The sequence below is a fragment of the Saccopteryx leptura genome, chromosome 1 (genome assembly GCF_036850995.1).
Source record: "Saccopteryx leptura isolate mSacLep1 chromosome 1, mSacLep1_pri_phased_curated, whole genome shotgun sequence".
Lineage (NCBI taxonomy): Eukaryota > Metazoa > Chordata > Mammalia > Chiroptera > Emballonuridae > Saccopteryx > Saccopteryx leptura.
The window spans coordinates 72,413,209-72,421,798 of NC_089503.1; the positions used below are offsets into that span (position 1 = coordinate 72,413,209).

General features: G+C 44.3%; 1 pseudogene; it reads right to left on the reverse strand.

Annotated features, from left to right (window-relative positions):
- Positions 1–1,214: 1,214 nt before the first annotated feature.
- LOC136388065 (large ribosomal subunit protein eL18-like) lies at positions 1,215–7,192 on the reverse strand (annotated as a pseudogene).
- Positions 7,193–8,590: the final 1,398 nt, after the last annotated feature.

An 8,590-nucleotide genomic window follows, 5' to 3' on the forward strand; every position in this document is an offset into this window, starting at 1 on the left:
ACCTGAGATACAGAAAGAAGGAATAGAAAGGTTTTGACATGGTCAAGGTCCTTGAGAAAGGCAAAGATGTTTATTTGTAATTAAGAAAATAAACAAGTGAAAAACAGGCAACACCTTTTCTGGCTTTTGTAACTCATATGTTGAGCAAGTAGGACTCGTGGCCTAGTGGAAACGAGACTTGATTGTTGACTCCTCCTGTCCTGGTTCTTCTCTACCCCACTCTCTTTTGCTTTCTCTCTGCTGTTTCAGGTCAAAGCCATGACTGGTAGGAGGGGTAAGGAGATCAGACAGCTTTGACTTGAGCCTGGCTTTTGGTCAACAATAGTACCTCTTGGTGGGCCAGGGCAGGATCCTTTTCTGGGCTTTTCCAAGGTCCCTTCTGAGACTTCCATCCTACAGTTCCCTCGACACTGACAGATATAACTCCATTTCTGGTGTGACTTGAGGCATTGGGGAGCAGCACACCTTGTCTTCCCGTTGAAATCCCTTCACTCCTCCAGCAGGCACCCTCAGACAAGGCCTACGATGACTCAGCCACACGACAGTTCTCTCCCTGGCACGGCTCGCCGAAAGCGCAGGAAAAAATTGCATCTCTTACCCTGAAAACTCGGGGAGTGCAATGCAAATCCACCTAGCCCTCTCTCCTGGTCCCTGCACCTAGATAAAAGTCACCCCCTAGCATCCTCTGCCTGCTGGGGGTAGAAGCCAGGTGCCAGTCACAGTCAGCTTTCTCGGGCATAACTAAGACACCAGATCTCTGTGTCTCCTTCCTGCAGGGAACATCTTTCAATGTTCTGCTGCAGCGTCTCTAGCCTTCCTTTATGGGAGAGAGAAGCAGCAGCTCTCTCCAAAGGAACCTTTTCTCAGTCCTCTCCTTGCTCCGTTCTCTCCACCTGGCAACCCCCTCTGGGGACAATGCTCAAATCAACCGAGCTGTCCTCACCACCTGAAGCCAACGCTGTGACCAATCAAGCCATCCTCAGTGCCCGTGTCAGGCCTCGAACCAATCGAGCCACTGGCTGTAAGAGAAGAAGAGAGAGAGAGAGAAGGGGGTGAGGGATGGGAAAAGAGGCATATGGTTGCTTCTTATGTAGGCGAACCCAGGATGTCTGCATGCCAGCTGACGCTCTATCCACTGAACAATCATCCAGGGCCTCCAAATCTTTTCAATAACAGGTAAGATCTGGGTTTATTTTGTAGTCACAGCTGGCATATCAGCCTCTCCCGTGCTCAAACTTCCGGCCTTTGGAGCATAGATTGGGTTTGGTGTGGCTGAGAGGGGTCCTGGGGCCTTGCTGAAATTCCTGTACACCTCTTGGCCCTTTTGAGGGCCAGAGAGCAGGACGTGCCTCGGCCCTTGCGAGAGTCCAGGACCAGCTGGCTGAAAGTAAGGGTCTGAACCCTCAACCTTGAAGATGCAGTTCCAGGCACAGCTACTCACACTAAGTGCACAAACAGAGGCAGATCTAACAGCGGGTGCACCGGGCACGTGCCCTGGGACCCGACTTCTGAAGGGACCCGCAAAACCCCAACTTCGTACTTTTTTCAAATGACACTAAGTTTGGTTTCATAGGTGCAATTTTAATTACGTACAAGTTTATAGTAGGCGTTAAAACCTGATAGTATGTTTATATTCGCTCATTTTCATTATTTTATTGCTACGCTGCATACTATACACAGACTATGTTGCATAGGCCCCGCGCAGCCGCGCTACCGCTCATGGGAGCAATAGAATCGTATTTGCTACTTTGTACTTATAAAGGTTCTCCTGCAGAGCAGACTTAAGGCTATACGCAAATACACAAGGATGTAAATTAGTTTGATTGTGATGAGATAGTTAATAAGTTTGCAAAACAAAAAGCAAGAAAAAATTTATTTAAATATTTCACATTTGTAATTTTAATTTCAAGTAAAATTCTATGACTCTTTTGTTCAAAGTTCTGATTGTTACTCCTATTATACGTATACTATCATTAGTTATAATTATACTTTTACATATGTTCAACTATTAGTTCAAAACTTTATGATTATTATTATGCTATTATTAATTATATTATACATATATTATATTCAAATTTTACTGGAAGTAAAACATTAATAGTACAAAACATTTTTATTTATTTAAAAATATGGTTAGCATGTATTTTTATTTTCCCTGTCTCTATTTTTTTTAAGGGGCCCAATATTTTCTTCTTCGCCTGGGGCCTCAACTGACCTTAATCTACCTTGGGCACCTCTTGCATGCACACATCATCAGTTACAGTCCCTACAACCACAGCAGATTTGTCCTCCTGGCCAGGAAGCTTCATCTTCTGGATCAGCGGTTCTCAACCTGTGGGTCGCGACCCCAGCGGGGTCGAAGGACCAAAACACAGGGGTCGCCTAAAGCCATTGGTCATTCTTCCGATGGCTTTAGGCGACCCCTGTGTTTTGGTCGTTCGACCCCTGCCGGGGTCGCGACTCACAGATTGAGAACCGCTGTTCTGGCTCATTCGGGGAAGGGTCAGAGGCAGCCACTTGGTGGGAACTCCTGAACAATCCCTTCAGCACCATTTGGTTGAAGGTAGAGTTGGTTCATCTGGCCAGAAATCTGTACACCTTGACCAACAACCTAAGGTAGATGTCCTGGCTCTTGGGCTCTTGTGCTCAACTTTTAGATCTTTGTGGTGGCAGATGTTGATTCTCACGATGTTACCTCCTGCTCCACCAGGGCTGGAAAACTCATTTTTGAATTTCGATGTTTATCATATTGGGATCTCAGGTGAACTAGCGGCAAGAAAAATCCCATTCTAAGATCTTGTTATGCCCCACATTCATAACAGCTTGTTCTGGAAATGGTGTCTCCCAGGATGCTCAAGTGAGCTATATCTTGCTTGGAAACAAAGGCAGGAGATTGCTTGGAGCCCCAGTTATTCCCAAAATCTAATCTATCTAGTCCTCACCAGCTAACCTTTGAGCCCAGCACATCACTAACCTTATGTTACCTCCATAGAAATCTGTCCCCAGGATCTGAACAGCAAATTCTGAGCCCTGTGTAGGACACAAAAACTGAGTCATAGACGGGTGACTCACCGTTGAGAGACCACACAATGAGTCAGGCAAAGATGGCCGGAGAGCAAGCTTTTTAAATCTGAATTCTCTAGACTGCTTCTAGAGAACCGCCCTTGGAGGAGAGAAGGCTCCAGGGTAAGTGGGTGGGAATGCAGGTCAAGACACCACACTCAGCATCTGAGAACCATGATGTGTTTTAGCTTTTAGCACAGAGCACTGAGAAATTGGGGTTTTGTGCACTAGATTCTAAAGTTGTTTTGTAATTCCCAACCCAACTTACTGACAACAGAGTCATCAATCATATCAGGCCGGCTGCCTGTCCTCAGTGACTCATCCTGTTCATTTCATTATCCTCTAGCAACTGCTTGCACATCAGCATTTATGAAACCCTGGATGCAGGACTGTCAGGGGATGGGTTGGTGATATAGAGCAGTGGTTGAAAACACAAGCTTGCTTATTGCACAGACCTGGGCTTAAAACCTGACATCACATTTGATGGGATCTTGGGCAAGTCAGCTGCTTTGTATTTTGCATCATTAAAACAGAAATAATGGTGTGCTTGAAGGGTTGCATGGAAGAGTAATTGAGATGTTGTTATTAGTGGCCCAGAATATAGTAAGTAGTCTGTAATTGGATAAATATTATATTATTTATTAAGGATTTATGTGTTCCAGCTCCGGCCTGGTACTTCAGTTGGTAGGAGCATTGTCCCAATATATCAGGGTTGCAGATTCAATCTCTGGTCAGGACACACACAAGAAATACTCAGTGAAACATAAATAAGTAGAACAACAAATCAATGCTTCTCTCTCTCTCTCTCTCTCAAATCAATCAATAAATGAAATTTTAAATAAATGCTTGTTTCCATTAATTGTTCTCTCTCACAATTTTGCTACTTAATTACAAAGTTAAGTAACTATAATTTATTTGGGGACAAAAAAAATTAAATTTGTGCCAATATACAAAAAAAAAAATTCAAACATCAGGAAGACTCTAAACCACTCACAGCACACAAACTCCTTGAGAGAAGGCCCACAGTTATTCCATTTTATATCAGTAGGTCCTGGCAGAAAGTGTTTGGAAATGGTTATAAATAAATCAAGGGCTGGATAATGTGTGTATTCACACGAAACACTTTTGAAGTTTGTGTCATGCATATTTGGACACAATCATTCATCAGGCAAGAACCTATGTGTACAGCTCTGCATCAGACATTCTCTGTGAGACACAGCTTGACTGCCCACACACAAACAACATAAACACAAGCACACACCCAGGTGTAGAGGAATTAAGGCTACAGAGTGACCAGTAAGGGTAGAGTGGTACTGTGAAACATTTCTCAAGCAGAATTGGTAAGTGGGACTTGAGAGAATTGGTGGAATCTACCAATAGGCAGTGAGAGGGATGGGAGTGGATCAAGAAGTGGTAAAAGTCCTGGCAAAAACCTAGAGACCACACATGCCAGATGATGGACGGCAGTGAAGCCATGGGCTCATGACTGAGGACAGGGGTCGTTTGTGATAGCTGAGTGGAAGAGTGAAGACCTTGCAGAGAGAGCATTTCCCATTGGACATAGTGTTTTGCTGTCATGCTGAGGCCCTGTGGTTTTTGTCACTGGTCCCTTCCTGGGAAAGAAGAAAGCTTGCTTGGCCCCTTGGTTGGCTCGAGAGGGACAAGACATGTGTGAGATAGATGGGGCTATTGATCAAGGTTGTATGACCTTGGCCCAATCGCTTCCCTGCTCTAAGCTTGAATTCCGTCATCCATAAAATCAGGGGGTCGACCTGAGCCGAGGTTCTCACAGGTCAGTGTGTAGATGAACCACTGGGAAAATGTGCCTAAAGTGCAGATTCCTGGGCCCCACTGCTGGATATGTCTTACTGGATCCGGGGTGCGTTTTACAGATACCCCCAGCTGATTCTGGGAAATGCAGGCCTAGAGGAAAGTGTCATAACCTTCTTTGAATGTGAGGATGCCCTTTTTAACATCAAAAAATTTTGTATGCCTTCATCATATAAATGTAAATGGATTTTATGTTTGTTTTTTGAGAAAATATGTAACAACTAGAAACTATAATGAATTCAGTTACATTTTGAGATGCATTTGTAGTTTGTTCATCTCAACAAGGGCATAACTGAAAAATAGTATATGTGATGGGAAGGTACTATTTATTCAGAATCTAGACCAGTGGTAGTCAACTTGGTTCCTACCGCCCACTAGTGGGCATTCCAGCTTTCATGGTGGGCAGTAGCGGAGCAACTAAAGTATAAATAAAAAGATAGATTTAACTATAGTAAATTGTTTTATAAATATTTATTCTGCCAAACTTAGCGAAAATCCGACATAAAGTACTTGGTAAGTAATTATTATTATATGCTTTAACTTGCTGTAACTCTGCTTTATAAATTTTATAAAGTAAAGTTACTTCTCTACTTTATAAATCACCATTACTGTGGAACTGGTGGGCGGTTAGAAAATTTTACTACTAACAGAGATACAAAAGTGGGTGTTAGGTATAAAAAGGTTGACTACCCCTGATCTAGACAGTGTTTGGATTAGAGTATTATAATCCACAGACACCTAGGTATATGGCTCACAAATTGAAAGCCATTGCCCTAAATTATCTGTAAATTCCCTTATCAAAACTAATAATCTACAATTCTAATCTGAGGTTTTATGGCTAATTGGCTAAATACTGATTCTTTTTGCCTGTTCAAAAGAAATCTAATAAAGAATCTTAGTTGAGGAAGAACCACTGTTTCAGGTAATCCTGACAGGAAAAAAGAAAGGATTTGAATTCTATTTACCTGTGAGGTATAACTGCAATATGTATGACTGTCAGATAAGAGCCAGATTTGCCAAGAGAAGGTATGGATTCTCCTGAACAGAATCATCCATCAGAGAAAGGGGCTCTTCAGGCAGCCAGGGCGAAAGGAAAGTCATGTTTCCAGATCTACTCTGAGACCGGATATTAGACCTTGACCTGTCCTCCGCCCCACCCCACAATGCACAGCTGGAAGGGGAATATGTGTATGAACTTAAATAGGTCTCTTACTTAACACACCAACCCTTTGTGGCCGAAGCTGTGGAGCCCTGGCTGAGGGTGGCATGTAAGAAGCTTTCTTTTTCTCATGAGGGCTGTGGCAGCATCTGGCCTCGGGCAGCTGCTGCAATGTTTGGCAAGAAACCAGCACCAGCAATGATTCTTGGAAACACGTGAGCATTCTGGGGCTACTCAAAAAGATTTTGGAGGGGTTTCTGTCAAAGCCTGTTTTCCTACGCTCAAGAAGGGAGAGGCTCAGTGCACTAGAGATTTGGGTACTATGTGTAAATGTGATTGCCTGGGTGCTGCCAGGGATGCTCAGATCGTAGAGATGCCAGGTCAGGAACAGAGTTCATCAAAGGGCTACGGCTTTGTTCTTTGCGTTCCTTTTGGTTTAATGGTCATTTGCTATAGTGGTAACTGGTCTCAAAAACAAAAGCCTGGTTCTCATGCGAGTGTTGAGGCAGGTATAGTTGCTCTTACTTTTTATGTCACTCACTCTCGGGGTGATGGAGATGTATCCAAGTGAACCTTACCTCCCTAGTACCCCTGACCTCTGCAGATGATTTCTGGTTTCCAGGGTAATGGCTGGTGTTTAGCTTCAGAGCCATAGGAGACCTCAGGGATTGCTTGCTGTGTATTCCACTGGGTTCAAAGACATTCTCTCTCACTCTGCCAGCTGGGGTCCACCCAGGCTTTTGGTGAGGGTAACTACAAAATATGGGGTGTGGCTGCCCAGACTATTCTTAAACTCCTGCCACAAAGTGTCAGGGAGGCAGCACAGAATTGTTGAAATAATGCAGATTTTGGAACCAGAAAGATGTGGTTTTGAATCCCAGTTCTGACACTGACCAGCTGCGCAGACTTGTATAAATCACTTAACCGCTCTGAGCCTTGGTTTCATCATCTATAAACTGAACTTGATAACCCCATCTCACAGCGTTGTTGTGAGGATTAGCAGTAGTGTATGCAAGGTGCCTGGCACCATCATTGCTCGGGCAGTGTGAGGCTGCTAGGATACCAGAGAGGGAGGCCTATTACAGAACCTGCATCACAGGGTGCAGCTGTATTCCTTCGTTCCATGGTGCTAGACACCATCGTCGGCACTTGGATATAAAGATGCATGAAACTCAACTCTTGTCTCCCCTCCCTCATGCTGAGAGCCCAGTCCAGTGACTATCTAGTCTCCTTCCTGGTGGCACAGACTGTTGAACCATTTCTGCCTCTAAGTGGGGCCCATCCAGATGCCTCTGACTCAGTGGTGCTTGGGAGTTAAAGTAACGTGGCCATGGGACATAAACAACAGATTGGCGTGGGGCTGGAAAGCCATCAGCAGGAATGTGAAAACAAGGTCTTGGTTGAATAGTTGTGGAAAATATTCTTGAAACACTCTTCCTCTGTCCTTAGGGTAGGGAGGAGGAGTTCTCATCTAGACCCGTAATGGCGAACCTTTTTATAAAAACCGCCCATTTTTGCAGTGCTGGTCAACCTGGTACCTCCTGCCCACTAGTGGGCATTCCAGCTTTCATGGTGGGCTGTAGCAGGGCAACCAAATGGCATCACAATTGGCCCACCATGAAAGCAGGGACACCCAGCTAGTGGGCGGGAGGGACCAGGTTGACCAGCACTGCAAAAGTGGGCGGTTTAAATTTTTTTTTTAATTTTATTTATTCATTTTTAGAGAGGAGAGAGAGAGGGAGAGAGAGAGACAGAGAGGGAGAGAGAGGAGAGAGAGACAGAGAGAGAGAAGGGGGGAGGAGCTGGAAGCATCAACTCCCATATGTGCCTTGACCAGGCAAGCCTAGGGTTTTGAACCGGTGACCTCAGCATTTCCAGGTCAATGCTTTATCCACTGTGCCACCACAGGTCAGGCAGTGGGCAGTTTTTATAAAAAGGTTCATCATCACGGCCCTAGGCTGTGGGGGTGGAAAACTCTGTTCTTCATTAGGGGGAACAAGCCCTTCCAGGCAACCCAGGTTGAGGCCAGCTCTTCTCAGCACTCAGGCTCTGGGGCATTGGAGGAGCTGCCAATTGTTAACAGAAACCATTAGATCTTTCTACCCTTCTCTTCCAGTTGAAGACATGTTCTTATGATAATCTCCATAGCAGAAAGGGAATAATCCTCCTCATCATAGTCATACTTATCAAACACCTACTCACTGCACACTGGACTAAGAGATGCCAGCATCTATAATCAAGCTTCTCCATGGTCTAAGCCAAGGGTCGGGAACCTTTTTGGCTGAGAGAGCCATGAACGCCACATATTTTAAAATGTAATTCCGTGAGAGCCATACAATATGTTTAACACTAAATACAAGTAAATGTATGCATTTTATGTAATACCAACACTTTTAAAGTACAATAAGTCTCTGAATTCTTTGTAATAACGTTGTTATGCTGTTGCTAACCAATGATGAATAAAGTATTTCTTACCATTAATGCGACTTCTGGTGCTGCATGGTTTTGCTGATGGCTTTGTAGTCTGGTTGATACGTG